At 46.7% G+C, this 16,834-nt stretch overlaps 1 long non-coding RNA gene across 3 annotated transcripts; it reads left to right on the top strand.

The window, feature by feature from the left end:
* The first annotated feature begins 747 nt into the window (after positions 1-747).
* On the top strand, positions 748-13,403 carry LOC142830390 (uncharacterized). 3 transcript variants are annotated; one of them, XR_012905587.1, is made up of 4 exons: positions 748-886; positions 3,577-4,054; positions 10,332-10,521; positions 13,029-13,403. It is a non-coding gene; the product is annotated as an uncharacterized LOC142830390 (long non-coding RNA). The 3 variants fall into 3 exon arrangements; XR_012905588.1 differs by having other exon boundaries at positions 10,332-10,562; XR_012905589.1 differs by lacking the exon at positions 10,332-10,521.
* Positions 13,404-16,834: the final 3,431 nt, after the last annotated feature.

Here is a 16,834-nt window from a genome sequence, read left to right as displayed (position 1 = left end):
CCGAACGCTTCCATCCCAGCCTGGAACATGCTCTTACACATTAATCTCCTCATTCCCAACCTGATTCCAGAGCCCACACCCACAGCACTTACCACCCCCACACCCTAACTCCCTTTCCCAGTCCAAAGCTTCATCCCACACCCTGAACTCCTCATTTTTTGCCCTCCCCTAGAGCCCATATCCCCAACCAGAGCCCTCACCCCCTTCAACACTCAACCCACAATTTCAAGAGCATTCATGGCCCACCAGACAATTTCCATACTGACATGTGTCTTTGAATTTTTAGATGCACTTCTTATCTAATACCCAATCAGTTTCTTGTCAGGACTTGCATGACATTGAACTCCAAAATATTAGAATAAGTACCCTTCAATTCCAGATGATTTACCCCATTGATAGTAACAAAGATTTTTTTTAAATTACAGACTGACACAACTACCCCTCTGTGACGGGGCAGCAAAGCCCTGCACCGAAGAACAGAAGCCGCGGAGCAGATACCGGCTGTGCGCCGGCTGCTCCCAAGCCGCGGCTCAACAGAAACACCGCAGCTCAGCTGAGCAGGGACGCCGCGGCTCAGCTGAGCGGAGGCGCGGCTTGGCGGGGCAGCTCCGTGGATCAGCTGCGCAAAAACGTGGCTCAGCTGGGAGGATGCCCGGCCGCCGCCGGATAGGTGCAGGGGCCAGCCTGGACGGGCCGAAAGGCCAATCAATGGCCCCAACTGGGGGGGGGGGGTCGACCACCGGGGGGGCCGGCCCACCGGGAGCTCCAAATACGGCCGGGCAACACAAGCAGGGGGGAGAGCAGCAGGACGGAGAGACGCAACTCGCCCGGAAGGACCGTGACATTCCCCGATCTGTCGCCCCACTGAGACGCCCCGCCGCTGGGGGTAAGGACCACCGAGGGGAGAAAAGGAAGTGGCCCAGGGCAGGGCGGTGAGGAAGCCCGTGGGCTGATGCATTTAGGGGCACACCTCCGTCAGCCGGACCCAGACTGGTAGTCAGTCGGAGTCCTTAGGGCCCTGGGCCGGGGCCCGTGACTGAGGGCGGGCCTGAGCCCCCCTTTTCCCCCCTCTGCTCGGGGAGAACGTGCCGGAGGGGGAACACTCGACGCCGAACAGCTGGAGGACCTCACTTATGAGACTCCGGGTGTCCTAAGACGGGGGCGACGCGGATAGGTAGAGACGTGGCGGGCGCCTAGCCTCCCCTCCCCCTTTTTCCCGGACGTGAGGGGGAGAGGCAGGACCGTCACACCCTCTGAGATTTTTTAAATGTAAAGTTGTGCCTTACTCAATTAATAGCATCCTTTTAAAATGCTTAACTTCCCTACAAACAATGAATAGAATAAATGGACACAAATCAGCACCTTAGAGACTAACCAAAAGATAGAGAATGAGCTTTCATGGGCAAAATCCACTTAATCAGATAAACTGGAGTGGAAATAACAAAAATTAAAAGATATATATAACAGCAGAAGAAGTACCCGTCAGTTGTAGGACTGCTGTTCGTGAGGCTAATTAAATGGGCTGGATGTGTCTCATACATAGCTTTTGATGTGCCAACCAATTAATATCTTTGTTTTGGCCCAGGATATACTCACCCAGGTACCTGCCCCTGCAACAAACCTCATTGCCAACTCTGTCCACATATCTATACAAGCAACATCATCACAGGACCTAAGTACATATGTCACAACATCAGGGCCTCATACAACTGCACATCCTCTAATGTAATATATGCCATGAAATGCCAGCAAAGCCTCTCTGCTATGTATATTGGTCACATTGGACAGTCTCTATGAGAAAGGAAAAACAGACATAAATCAAATACAGGCAGTCCCCGACTTACGCAGATCCGACTTACGTCGGATCCGCACTTACGAACGGGGCTTTCTCGCCCAGGAGGTCGAGGTAGCGGATTGCTACCTGCGAGCTCCGGGGCGAGAAAGCCCCGTTCGTAAGCTGCTCCAGTGCCCCTGGTCTGCTGGAGACCGTCTCCAGCAGACCAGGGGCACCGGGCGGGTTCCCGCGCTTCTGAGACTTCAGTTGCGGTGCCTGTGGTCTGCTGGGGACGGTCCCCAGCAGACCACAGGCAGGGGACTGAAGCGGCAGCAGCGGCGGTTCCCCGCGCTTCTGAGACTTTGCTTTGGCAAAGCCTCAGAAGCGGGGAACCCGCCCGCTGCTGCCGCTTCAGTTGCGGTGCCTGTGGTCTGCTGGGGGGGCCAAGCAGACCACAGGCACCGGGACGGAAGCCGCAGCCGCGGGGGGTCCCGCGCCTCTGAGGCTTTGCCAGAGCAAAGCCTCAGAGGCGCGGCACCCCGCTGCGGCTCTGCTACCCGTATCCCTGGTCTGCTGGGGGGGGGGGGCTAGTGTGCCCCCCCCCCAGCAGACCAGGCTTTTGTTTTGGACCCTGGAGCAGAGCAGCTGGGGCGCTGCCAATTGGTCCTGCAGCGCCTTCTGGGCACTACTGGACCAACCCGGCAGCACCCCAACTGCTCTGCCCCAGGTCCTGATTCAGCCGCTGCTGGACAGTTTCAGCAGTGGCTGAATCAGGACGCCTGGGGCAGAGCAGCTGGGGTGCTGCTGGGTTGGTCCAGTAGCGCCGAGGAGCGGTGCTGCTGGAGCAACCCAGCAGCACCCCAGCTGCTCTGCCCCAGGCGCCCCCAAGTCAGCCACTGCTGAAACTGACCGGCGCTGACTACAGGAAGCCCGAGGCAGAGTTGCTCTGCCCCAGGCTTCCTGGAATCAGCTGCTGATCAGTTTCAGCAGCAGCTGACTTGGGGAAGCTTGGGGTTCTTAAATTGAATCTGTATGTAAGTCAGAACTGGCGGTCAGTTTCAGCAGCAGTTCCGACTTACATACAGATTCAACTTAAGGACAAACATACAGTCCCTGTCTTATACGTAACCCGGGGACTGCCTGTATCAGAAATGGTAGCACACACAAACCTGAAGGGAAACATTTTAACCTGCCTGGTCTGGTCACTCAATTGTGGATTTTAAAGTAGCCATTCTTCTACAAAGGCATTTAACTAGCCAATTACAGAATCTGCAAAACTGGAATTTATCTACAGATTTGACACTGTTACCCTGGGATATTAACTGGTTGGCGCATTACCAAGCCAATATCTCCTGCCATTAACATCTGTCTTTCCACATGAAAAGCTATATATGGGATACATCCAGCCCACTTAATCAGCCTCATAAACATGGGACCTACAATTGACAGGTTCTTCATCTGCTGGTACATATATATACACACCTTGGTTTCTGTTATTTCCACTCCAATTCATCTGATGAAGTGGATTTTGCCCATGAAAGCTCATGATTCTATATGTAGGATAAACTGAGGCAGCCCTAAATGTGCTAGTAGGCCTCTAAACAGCATAACTCCATTCTAGGGTTAAGGCCTGGGAACACTACAGTCAGGATAAGAGCTGCAGACAGTGGAACAACCCTGGGCACCATAGCAACCATATTCTAAGACACTCGAACTGGACTCCAGTTAATAACCTAACACATTTTGCTTAAGATAACATTCATAAATTTGCTTAACCATCTTGCATCTTGCTTCACTCCTAGATAATGAGCCTGAGAACCCAGTGCTGCACCAACTCAAGGCCATACCCGCCTGCTATAAGAAACATCATCATCATAAATGCAGACTAAATGTTATTACTGTTTTGCTGACATGTTTTGGCATTTAAACAATAAACACCTATATGTATTAATTAATAAATTGTTACTTTGCAATGGGCGGAGATATTATGTAATCTTTAGTAGTTCTATTGGCTTATGTGCTCATTTAGTCTTGCTGCTAGACCTATCAAATCATTTTTCCTCCGTCCACCTACTGACTATATAACCTATTGTATAGTGTTCATTAACCAGTGTTCACCAGGGTAACCCCGGCGTGTCACTCCATCAGCTGGTGTAATAAATCCTCCGCTTGTTTTCACCTGCATCCAGAGTGTTCTGGCTTATTTCCAACAAATTGCGGGCTCGTCCGGGATACAGGCTTGTGAGCTGATCAGGAGCTGGAGACTGAAACCCAAGAGAGGTGAGTATATTTAATTTACCACCTCATTAGGTCTAGGGGTTGACGTCTCTGGTTTCCTTCAGACACATCCTGTTTCCGTTCCCATTTGAGGCATGAGATACCTGGATGAGGGTGAACCAAGTATATGAGGCAGGCCTGAAAGAGGGAGGGAGGAACATCTAAGCCCCCACAGGGGACGAGCACAAGAGGGTTGTGTACTGTTAGAACTAAGGGGCTCGTTACGGAGAGACTGGATAAATCACCAGGGAGTGATTGAGCCGTATGTTAAGCTCGGGATCAGCCGAGTACGCAAGGCGGCAGGCAGCACGAACTGGTGACCCACTCTCTCATTGCACGTAACATTGTAAGACCTGGTGGACGCCCCCCAACAGGCACTTAATGTACACACTCTTGCATAATGCAAATCCCCGCCGGCAATTGTGAGGGTACCAAGAGGCACTACAAGGAGAAAACACCGTACGGTATAAGCCACACACGGAATTTCGGGGGTAAAGGCTGATCCCTAAGAGTGCGTCTGAAAGATGTAGCTAAAGAGGGACAGTTAAGTCATGTGTGGAATCCCCGAGGAGGTACCAAAAAGCAGAAGCAGGGAGGAAAACCGCGCGCAACCTCCGTAAGCCCAGCTGGTTCGAGAGCAAGGTGCCCGAGCCCGAGCTGGAAGATAAGCCCAGCTGGTTCGAGAGCAAGGTGCCCGAGCCCGAGCTGGAAGATAAGCACAGCCGGTTCGCGAGCAAGGTGCCCGAGCCCAAGCTGGAAGATAAGCCCAGCCGGACTGGGAGCCAAGGCACCCGAGTCCTGGCTGGAAGAGAAAGAACCAGAGCCTGTCCGGAGGGACTGGGAAGGTTTGAGAGTGAGCTGTAGCTGTTACAGCTGGAAAGTGTGATCTGCTGAACCTCTGCGTTCTCCGGACCGCGTGTTGTGCATTTGTATGTCATACCTTAGCATTGGTTGCTAGGGAATAGGATTGCTAGCAACCAATGACTGAGTACACTAATCCGTGGGTTGTTCTAGACAACTATTGGGATTTGGAGCAACCCCAGGGATTGCTCCTCTTCCTGTTAGGGGTAATCCTATTCCTCCTTCTGATGGTGTGTTGGAAACCACAATTCTAATCACTCATCCGAATGAATGTTAATTGATGAATGAGGAGTGAATGCTACTGACTAGGTCTGAGTTAAGCCCCAGCAACCTTTCCTTTCAGTGTACGTGTGCGTGAACAAACAAAAAAAAACGCAAAAGGAGCATTGAGGAGTTCAATTGTCACAGTAAGATATGGCTGCACGGTAGGAAGTCGGTGTTAGCCCTCAAGAATATTTAGAATATAAACATGCCCAAACCCGGCAAGTTGCTATTAAAAAGCAAGGCTATCCAAGTGCAGTATCAGAAAAGGATTTGAGCAAGTGGTGGTCAGAACAAAAGAAAGATAAGACCGAGAAAGCAGTGATAGCAGTGTTAGACATCCTTACGCTAAAGGAAAAGAAAATTAAAGCCCTGCAGGAAGAGGTTAATGCCCAAAAGCATAATTCTTCTTCTAGCAGTGAACCATGTAATTGTAATCCACACGCTGCAGCACCTCTGTGTCCAGAGAATGTGAAACAGGGAGAAACCAATCTTGCAGTTCCTGCACCTATGCCAACTGCACCTCCCTTGTATCCCTCATTATATCCAGATCCTCCAGAAGAGGCACAGATGATAGTTACAACGGGCCAAACCACTTTTATGGCCCCAATTAAGACACAGACTCAGCGAGTCCGAAATGTAAACGCACAGGGAGAACAAGTCAGAGGATTCCACTCCTAGACTGTCTCAGTGTATCACCCATTTACATCCTTAGAGAAACAAGCTTTTGTAGCTGAGCTGCCAGCCTTGAAGAGAGACCATAAGAATACCGAATTTTGGGACAAACTGGAGGGTTTGGGAGAAATGCATGGGTTACACAAAAAGGATCAACACATCCTGATTAAATGTAAATGTCCCAAGGATGTGTGGGAAAACTTGGAGGACCGATGGAGAACTGGGATCTGGGCTGAGGACCCTACCCCAGACCCTGAACATCCTGGACAAGATCTCGCAAATAATCAGGAAGGGACCTTAGCAGAATTCAAAGCTGCCCTCTCCCTTGCTCTGGGGGAACGCACCACCAATTTGGGAGCATTGAAATTAGTCACACAACATAAAGAAGAGGCGGTCACTACTTACGCAGAAAGGATATGGGCCGCCTTCCGCTCCTACTCTGGTCTCGATGGTGTAAATAGGGACCATGAAGCATTTTTACAGCTCTTAATGGAAGGGATGTCAGCGGACCATCAGGCTGTGCTATCCCTAGGCGTATCAGTGGGAAACACATACGTAGATATAATGAAATGGGCTTCTGACTTAGAAACCAGGAGACAGAGGGAAGCAAAACGGACTCCAGTTCATGCAGTAAAGGGAGAAACCATGATCAGTGCCTCAGCTGCCCTTCGTTGTCATGGCTGTGGGAAATTAGGACACATGTTCTGGGAGTGTTGTACTAAAACCAACCTCCAGTGTACAAACTGTAAACGGATGGGCCACTTGCTAGAGGACTGTTATCGACCCGGAGGGGGTAAGGAAGGCCAATGGCCAGTAAAACAAAGCCAACACCCGGCTCCCAACCCACAAGAAAATAGAGACAATGGGCAGGATTTAGGACAAGTGAAACAACAGATCCAAGAGATTCTCAAAATCCTGGCTAGTAAATAGATTACAGTGGCCTCCGTGGCTGGATCTGAAGGCAACCCTAGGATGTTTCTTAACGCATGTGTGGGAGGCCGGCCGTGCAAAATGTTAATAGACACTGGAGCCTCGGTATCAATAACCAGCCAACCCCTTCCCCTCACTCGCCGGCATATCTGGCTTGAGGGAGTAGGAGGAGAGAAATTAAAAGCTACCTTAAGCCAACCAGTAGAAATTGAATTTGAAGATGCCTTTACTGTGAGTCAAATCTGGGTCTGCCCTACACAAGTAGAGACAATCTGTGGCATTGATCTCCTCACCGAGCTTGGGGGGGTCATTAACCCCAGAGCAAGTAATATAGAATGGGCCTCTCAGAGGAGCCAGGGAATACAACCACTTCAGAACATTGCCTTAATAGCCAGCAATAAAGTTACCACCCCAGTGTGGGGTGATGGTCTGGCCGCAACTGTGTGCTCACTATATCCTGGGGTCTGGGCCACTAATAAGCAAGACTGTGGGTTGTTAAGCACCGAACCAGTAGTCATAGAAGGACCCACGCACAAAGCCCACAGACAATATCCTATAAAACCCGATGCTCTAGAAGCGGTCAAGAATGTAGTTCAGGATTTGTAACAAAGGGGAGTAGTATGGAAAATAACCTCTACTACTAATTCCCCAATTTGGCCTGTGAGAAAACCTGATGGAACTTGGAGACTAACTATGGACTATACCCACCTGAATAGAGTGACCCCAAAACCTCACCCAATAGTGGCAAGTCCTGCCACCATTCTAAATCTCTTAAGACCGACGCATTCAGTATTCACAGTCCTGGATGTGGCAAACGGGTTTTGGAGCATTCCCCTTGCTAGTGAAAGTCAGGACAAGTTTGCCTTCACCCTTGGAAACCAGCAGTACACTTGGACTCGTGTACCCCAGGGATATCATGGGTCCCCTTCAATCTTCCACAAAGCCATGGCAAAAGTCCTAGAACACGTCCAAACGGAGGGGGACACAGTGATACTGCAGTATGTGGATGATCTATTAATTGCCAACTCTAATGAAAATGACCATCTAAAAACTTTAAACAGGCTATTGTTAAACCTGCAGGAAGCTGGATTTAAACTGAGTGCTAAAAAAGCCCAGCTACAACAGCCAAAGGTCTTATACCTAGGGTATGAAATTTCCCAGGGACAAAAGGCCCTCACAGAGGACAGGAAAAAGGCCATTAAAGAATTACCCAAGCCCCGAACAGTCAGAGATGTCCACAGAATCTTAGGTCTTCTAAACTACTGTAGAGCTTATATCTCTGAATTTTCTGATATAGTGGAACCCATCCAAGCCCTGGTACGGGGGGGGTGGGGGTGGCGGGGGGAACCAGCTAACGACCTAGTATTATGGGAAACCCCCCAGGAGGAAGCTTTCAGAAAAATCAAACAGACCCTTGCTTCAGCACCCTGTCTTGGCTTACCTGATATGCAGCAGCCGTTCCATCTCTATTGTAACCACAGTAAAACTCAGTATTCTGCTGTGCTATTGCAAACTCACGGGGACCGCCCGCGTCCTGTTGCATATCTGTCCACCCCAAGGCCTCCTGTTTCACAAGGATTATCGGAATGTGTTGCAGCCCTAGACTGCGCCACCTGGGCTGTAAAAACTTGTGAACCATACACCCTCACCGGAATCCTAATTTTACACACACCCCACACGCTTATCGACCTCCTTAACACCGGGCGACTCAAATCTGTAACCGATGCCTGGCGGAGCCAATGGGAATCCGTCCTGTGTCTTCAGAATCCTAACTTTTCGATAGTAAGGGACAAAGGAATTAACATAGCTGAGTTTCTAAATATTGAAGGGGATGTGCATGAGTGTTTAGTGGACAAGGAAGAAGAAGTACTTGGGAGTGTCAAAGAGCAGCCCCTAGAAACCCCAGACCTAACTCTGTACATGGATGGATCGAGGAAGTACATTAGTGGGGTACCCTCCACAGGATGGGCTGTGGTGTTAGGAGATGGAACCGTAATTGCTGCTGGTAAATTGGAAAGTTCCAAATCTGCACAAGAAGCAGAGCTGACTGCACTCACCGAAGCTCTTTATGCTGGCCAGGGAAAAAGAATCACTGTGTATACTGACAGCCGGTATGCTTTTGGAGTGGTGCATGATTATATGGATGTGTGGTCACGTAGAGGCTTCCGCACCACCACTGGCAAACCCATAAATCATTTGGAAGCTGTCCAAAAACTGGTGGAAGCTATCAAACTCCCTGCTGAAGTGGCTGTGGTTAAAGTTAAGGCACATCGCAAAATTGATAGTGAAGAACAGAAGGGAAACTATTGGGCAGACTTCCGAGCTAAAGAAGCAGCACAAGTAATGCCACTAAGTGTTAGCGCAGCTGAAGAAATCAAAGAGGAAATAAATCTTACTGCCCTATACTCTTCCCTAAGTACGGAGGAGGAACAGAAATTGGAGTCCTTGGGTTGTGTGTATAAGAAACCATTATGGTATGCCCCTGGAGAACAGCAGCTTGTGGCACCCGCCTGTATACGTAACCTGTTGTTAGAAGTTATACACTCCCCTGCCCATCTGGGCTGGAGGCAAATGAAAGCTGCTCTGGAACCCTGGTGGTGGCCAACCAAAGCAAGGGACACGGCCCGGTTCCTTAAGCGGTGTATAATTTGCGCCCAGGTCAATACAGGCAAAAGGAAAAAAATTCCCCTAAATCACCAGCCATGACCAGAGGGACCCTGGCAACACTTACAAATAGATTTTACGGGACCCCTGCCACCAAGCCGGGGGTATAAATACATTTTAATGATTGTGGGCACCTTCACTCGATGGGTTGAAGCTTTCCCTACTAAAAACTGTACTGCTACCACAGTAGCCCGCATTTTAGCAGAAGAGGTTATACCAAGATGGGGATTGCCTCACTCGATCGACTCCGACCAGGGAACTCATTTCACAGGAAAGGCAATGAAAGAAGCCTGCAAAGCTCTGGGAATTAAACAGCGCTTCCATATTCCATACCACCCTGAAAGCTCAGGGATGGTCGAAAGAATGAACAGAACTATAAAAACTTCTTTAACAAAGGCAGTCCTGGACACCGGAGATAGCTGGGCACGTATGTTGCCGGCTGTACTTTACCGGATCCGAGGCAGCCCAAACAGACTAACACAGTTGACTCCGTTTGAATTAATGACAGGAAGAGCTATGCGAATGCCCACCGATGCGCTCTTACCAGCCCAGGAGTCAGGCCCATTTGCCAATCGGGTGCAAGTATATATCAAAGCACTGGATATGGAACTTAAGAAGCTATATAAACAAGTAAAGGCAAATCAAACCCAACTAGATGACAACACCTTCTTAGAGAAACCAGCATTTCAAGTCGGAGACCTAGTGATGTACCGCATTTACCCTGAAGTAAAGGGAATTCTGAAACCTAGATGGCAGGGCCCAATGCGAGTCTTACTAACTACCAGTACATGCGCCAAAATTGGGGGAAAATTGGGAACATTTTGGAAGCATCAAAACCAATTGAAATTGTTCAAATCCGTAAGCGAAACCACTAACATTATCTCTCCAGTTTCCTCTTCAGGTACCTCAGCTACCGACTATGAGGCCACTCCCGCTGAGTCTGCTGCTATTACTGTGGTATCACCGGAGAGGAGCGAGGGGAATACCTTGTAAGCGAGTGGACTGGAATTGGATCTTAAACCCACCCCCTCCGGGGGTGCTACGGTTCAATTGCCATACTAACCAAACCCTTAGCCATTGTAAGTCCCAGAAACTAACTCCTACACAGGTTTGGTCAAAGGTAAGGGCCAACCTATGGCTAGGGCGGGGTCCGGTTGAACACCAGAGGGTGCTCATTAAATCATATGTTAACCCCTATAAAAACAGGGAAACGAGTAATGTCACCCTTATCATCACTGCAGAATGCCCCGTCCTCCGTTGGTGCCAGGTACCAGAGATATTGGGGCCGGATGGACATACATGGAAGGAGTCATGGGAGTGTATTGCATAACCACCTCGAGCCCTAAACCCCACAGATGTTCTTGAACCCTGTTGCGGACCCATAAGGGGGACGGTTACCACAGTAAATAAGACCAGTATTCAGGTTATCTACTTAGACGGACAAATAAGAACAGGTCAAAATGGAGAATACAAGGCCTTGAGCCAGCCCTCCTTCACACATAATTATTTTGCTTACTGTGCAAATTCCAGCCCCCGTAGGACCCAAACCACCCAGTCCTCCATGTTAGAATTTATGTGGGATTTTTTAGGGAAGAAACCAAATATGAATAGCAAATCTTGCACCAACTACACATATCAAGTGCCCATTGAGGTAGGAAGTGGTGACTCTCCATGGAATATACCACTAGTAGCCCAGACACGGGTTTCCTTAAGTACATGGCAACACTTTCTCAGTCAATGGCCATCATTGAACTGCCTCTCCTTAAATACCATTAACCAGGTTCTAGAAACCAAAGTTGAACCCCCCGTCTGTGTATCTTGTCCTGAACAAACCCCCGTTCTAGAACCAGGACTTGTGTTAATAGGACCAAAATTATCAGTCCTTACCTCTGTAGTGTTCCATACTTATCAGGTCAATGTCCAAATCGCCCTAGATGATATTGGGCAACAGTGTGCTAGCCTCACTAAATTAACTACCCAAATTAGTGAACGACTACCCAGGCAAAAACGGGGATTAACGGACACAATTGCAGGATGGTTCGGAGCAGGAAACTCTATTAGTAATACTTTTGTTATAGCCCAACAGGCAGAAGAACGGCACCGCATAGAATCCAAGTTAGCAGGTGCAATCATATCAAATGCCCGAGGGGGTTTAGACACCAGCCATGCCGGCCAGCTCATCCTCAGTAGCCTGAGGGAGCTGTCTACTTCAGTATCAACGTCATTAGACATAACCAGATATCTAGATCAACAACTTGTGGAATTGCTCATTAATGGTACGAAATTAAAGGATTTAGAAGATCAGTGTTGGAGACTTGAGCAAGCCTCAGCTATCGTACTCCAGGGAATTGTAACTGATTTACTGGAGGGCCGAGTTCATCCTGCTCTTATGAAGGTGATAAGGCCTCATCTTCCCCAGACAGACCCATGGCTATGGGGACACAGAGAATCCATGCGGGTACAGAGACCTAGCTGGACAGGTAGCAGTATAACCTTCCAGCTCCTAGCTCCTCTAGGTATACCCCATGTGCAATCAGCCAGAATAGTAACAGCTCTACCGGTGCCTAAACAGGGTCATGTGGTAAAGGTGGAAGGTATCGCATATTCCGAAGGCCCTGGGGGTGCATTATTTCCCCGAGACTGCTGTACCCACTCTGATAAGGAAATCTTGTGCACCTGCCCTTATAACACCATGACGAATCTGTCTAGGTTTGAAGTGGCCGTCACAGAGACACCTGCACATACTGAGCTGATCCAAATGAATGGTACCTACTGGTGTTTGACTGCCCGGACTAACCACTCCATTCAGTTAAATGCACAAACATGCCCCTCCTCATATCCATCTGTGTGCATTCCAGTCCCTCACAGGTCAGTTCTAACTGTAGATGGAACACGACTGTACCGTACACCAGCTATATTCGGTAACTTTACTTGGGACCCTGAATGGCACAGTGACAGTAAATATCTAGAGAAGGGTTTACTGGCCCTGCAGGCTAAGATCGAGGAGCTGGTAACCCTTGCCAAAAGACGCATTGCAATCAGTCGTCTGCGGTACACACAGTTAGGTAATACCGTGGATCATGCCAAGACTCACTTCTCTGAGGCACTCAACCAGGCAGTAGAGGTCCAACATGTGATCATGGGCAGCGCCTTCACTGGTGAAGAAATACCCTGGGGGTGGATTTGGGTAGTGTTTTGCCAAATTATGTGGGGAGTTTCAATCATAACATTCATACTGGTACTGGTATTGTGCCGTCGCTTCCAGCGTAGAACGAACACCCTGAAATTACTGTATTTGACCTGGCGGGTCAGAGAACCCTAAGGTCAAAAGGAGGGAACAGCAGGGTAAACTGAGGCACCCCTAAATGTGCTAGTAGGCCTCTTAACAGCATAACTCCATTCTAGGGTTAAGGCCTGGGAACACCACAGTCAGGATAAGAGCTGCAGACAGTGGAACAACCCTGGGCTCCATAGCAACCACATTCTAAGACACTCGAACTGGACTCCAGTTAGTAACCTAACACATTTTGCTTAAGATAGCATTCATAAATTTGCTTAACCGTCTTGCTTCTTGCTTCACTCCTAGATAATGAGCCTGAGAACCCAGTGCTGCACCAACTCAAGGCCATACCCGCCTGCTATAAGAAACATCATCATCATAAATGCAGACTAAATGTTATTACTGTTTTGCTGACATGTTTTGGCATTTAAACAATAAACACCTATATGTATTAATTAATAAATTGTTACTTTGCAATGGGCGGAGATATTATGTAATCTTTAGTAGTTCTATTGGCTTATGTGCTCATTTCGTCTTGCTGCTAGACCTATCAAATCATTTTTCCTCCGTCCACCTGCTGACCATATAACCTATTGTACAGTGTTCATTAACCAGTGTTCACCAGGGTAACCCCTGCGTGTCACTCCATCAGCTGGTGTAATAAATCTTCCGCTTGTTTTCACCTACATCCAGAGTGTCCTGGCTTATTTCCAACACTATATATTTTGGTTAGTCTCTAAGGTGCCACAGGACCACTCAGTGTTTTTAAAATTAGGATTAACATAGCTACTCCTCTCAGACTTTTTTAAATTACATGGGTAGAGAATGGGAAGAAAGTCTGTCTGCATGGTTTTCCTTTACCATATTGGTTTTGCTGAGTAGTAGCCTTTTTTATGCTTGCAGCAGAGCTATTTATTAACTATTGGCTAAATTCTGACCTTATTTTCACCTTTGCATTATCTGGCATAGCTCCAAGTGAAGTAAAAAGAAGTTATCTTAAAGTTGATGCTACCATTCACATGCTTAAAGCAATTCACGTGTTTAAGTAGTTTCTTAAATCAGGACCATACACAGATATGCAAGTTTAGTCTACAGCAGTACAGCAATTTAAATGAAACTTTTCAAGAACATTTTTTTATAGTTTTTAGAATTTAAATTATTCTGCTGATAAACTGAATCACAAATGGTAAGTGCAAAGCATCTTGTGGTAAACAAGATTTTTTTCTCAAAAGCAGTGGTATGTTGATTCAATAAAGAGGAATACTTAGAGGAAGATCTAAATGTCATCAGTGAAAGAGACCAACCATCGAGTTGAGGGGGACCATTATCTCCTTCCAAGAATGGACAGCCTTAGATGCTTCAGGGGAAATAACAGAAATCTCCTAATGCACTTAAAGAAATGGTTCAGTACTATCACAAATATATAATTGTTTAGGGTTTTCAAAGGATCTTAAGAACATTAGGGGTTTTGAAAACTGTGCATAGTGTACATATACTATAAACATAGTTTTGAAACATGTTTTTTTACACACATGAGTATTTTTGCTATATTTCTTCTACTGCAGGAGAATTTTTTAATCATTACATTAGGTTATGAGATATAAAATGATACTCGTTTCACATGATTAGCTGAAGACAAATTCTATCATCAAGATTCTCATTAACTTCAGTGAAGCCATGTTGCTTTTCTGAATGGCCCAGAATTTCCACATCAAAGCCAAATATATGAGTGTTTGATGACCAGGACTATAAGCAAATATCCTTTTATTGGCCCAGCACTTTTTGAGAATTGCATTTAAAAAAAAGAGAAAAATGTACCCGCAAAGAGATTTTACAGTCTCAATAATTTATAGTTAACTCAATAACACTCTTACCAAAGAGGAGTGACTATGACTTGTTAATTATTTCAGAAGAAATACACAACCATTTGTTGTCTTGCAATGCATAAACCATAGAAATTAATCCAGTTAAGAAAGCATATAATGACAAAGAGTCTCCCCCTCCTCAAGAAAATGAAAGTGAACTAACTTACATGAAAAGGCAGGTGTAAGGAAAGGCACAGTGAACATAAAAACATACTTGGAAATACAATGAAGAAGCAGCAAAAATTAGTAAAGAGAAATAGATTATTATAAAAACTAAGTCTTTTTAGAATAAGAGGGTTTGAAATGCATAACATGTATGAAGACTTTGTTTCCTTAACTGACCATGAAAGTTGAATAAATTGTTTTCCTGTATCTCAATTACCACAACATCTCTGCTTCAGAGAATTCTGAAGTATTACATATTCAAAGGATAACTATGCTAAGGCAGTAATGAGCCTGAACTCCATATTTACATATTTCTGCATAACAGTTCCTAAGAGGATACAATACTCATGTCTCCAGTTCTTATAACTGGCAGCATTTAGTAGACTGGAAACAGAAAATGCCAAATAGAGGTTTTGTAGCAGTTAGGAAAAATGATATATGTCACCAAAACATCAACTACGTCCGTGACTCTGCAGCATCTTTCATTTTGAATACTGGTTCCACTGTGTCACCAGGCATATCATAAAAGTGCATTTTCTTTATCTATTTTGGCTGTCTATTTAGATATCCTTTTGAATGTCACAAGGATGAGATAGCACCCAAAGCCCACTGACATCTTATGCTTCCTTACACTAAAATACCCTATCACACAACCACGCAGTTGTCCAGAATTTAAGTCTCCCTTCTCATCTCTAGTACTGCAAGCCCCTTTCTTTTTGACCTGATGCATTTTCAGTTCACTTCCTTCACATACCCAGTATGCTCCACAGAACCATGCATCTTACTAACCAATTAGCCAATGTCCCGTTCTTCTTGAAATCTCTTTACTGTGGTGGTTAAACTTTTTGGCCCATGGCCCACCCCACTCAATGCAGACCTTTCTGTGGACCACAAGCCAACCACCCATGATGACAAAATGGGTGCAGGAAGGGGGCGGGAAAGGTTCTGGCCAGGAGATCAGGTGCTGGAACCAATTGGGGGTAGGAGATCTGGGAGGGATGGTGCAAGAGTGGGATGGAGTCCTGGCAGGAGGGGGGATACATGAGGGGGATGGAGGTGTGGGATGCTTACCTTGCTCTGTGTCCCCCACTGCCCCCAGGCATTGCCACCCTGCTGATCCCATTGGCTGTGATTCAGGCCAATGAGAGCAGTGGGGGAAGCCTCCAGGTGAGCAGTTTTCTACATTGCTGTTCCTCCAGCCAGAGGAAGAGGAAGTGGCAGCACATAGAACTGCTTCCTTCCCCTACAAGCCAGACGTGGCCTGTAATGCTCCAAATTCATGGGGGTAAATGAAGCACTGGAGTACCAGTGCAGGCTCCTCACTGCAGGGGGGGCAAGTCCCAGCCCCACGGCCCATCTCCAAGACAGTTGCCAATCACTAATGCTTTGTGGACCACACTTTGAGAACCACTGCTTCACTGCTTCCTCTCAGGTTTGACTTCAAATACATTTTCAGGGTCTTGTACAGCTTTGCTCCCCCACCCTCTCTACTATTATCTTTTTTCCCTCCCTATATCACACACTTCACTCCTTTCCAACATCACTTTTTGTGTCCTCCTCACTTGGAACTAAGTGATGGTTTACCAACATTCACGGTTCTATAATTTTGCTTCTTTGTTACAACCCTTCTCTATCTTGTATGTCTATATTTAGATTTTAAGCACTTTTGAGGGCAGGAATTTGTCTTCTTACAATACAAACAGACTTTCACACTGAGTTCTATACATTCAGGAATTATACAGTTCCTTTCATCTAAGGATCTCAAAGTGCATTATATAAAGTTTAATGCCTTCAGCCTCAACATCCTGAGTGTAGGTAGGGATTATTAGTCCTGTTTTAAAGATGGGAACCTAGGGTCAAGAGGGTTAAAGTTTTTTTTAAAAAATCATACACCAATCCAGTAGCAGACCTAGGAATATTTGGTTACCAAAATATCCACAATGATTTCCATTCTTTTTCTTGACTAAAAAATCAATGCAGACAATGGTGATTCACAGTTCTTACAAAAAATAGATTTCCAAATAAAAGGCTTTATGAATTTAGAAACACTCCAAAATATAAGCATGAGATTTCTTATATATT

Source organism: Pelodiscus sinensis, chromosome 8 (assembly GCF_049634645.1).
Source record: "Pelodiscus sinensis isolate JC-2024 chromosome 8, ASM4963464v1, whole genome shotgun sequence".
Taxonomy (NCBI): Eukaryota; Metazoa; Chordata; order Testudines; family Trionychidae; genus Pelodiscus; species Pelodiscus sinensis.
The sequence above is the reverse complement of the archived record's forward strand: the minus strand, read 5'-3'. Positions and strand labels throughout refer to the sequence as shown.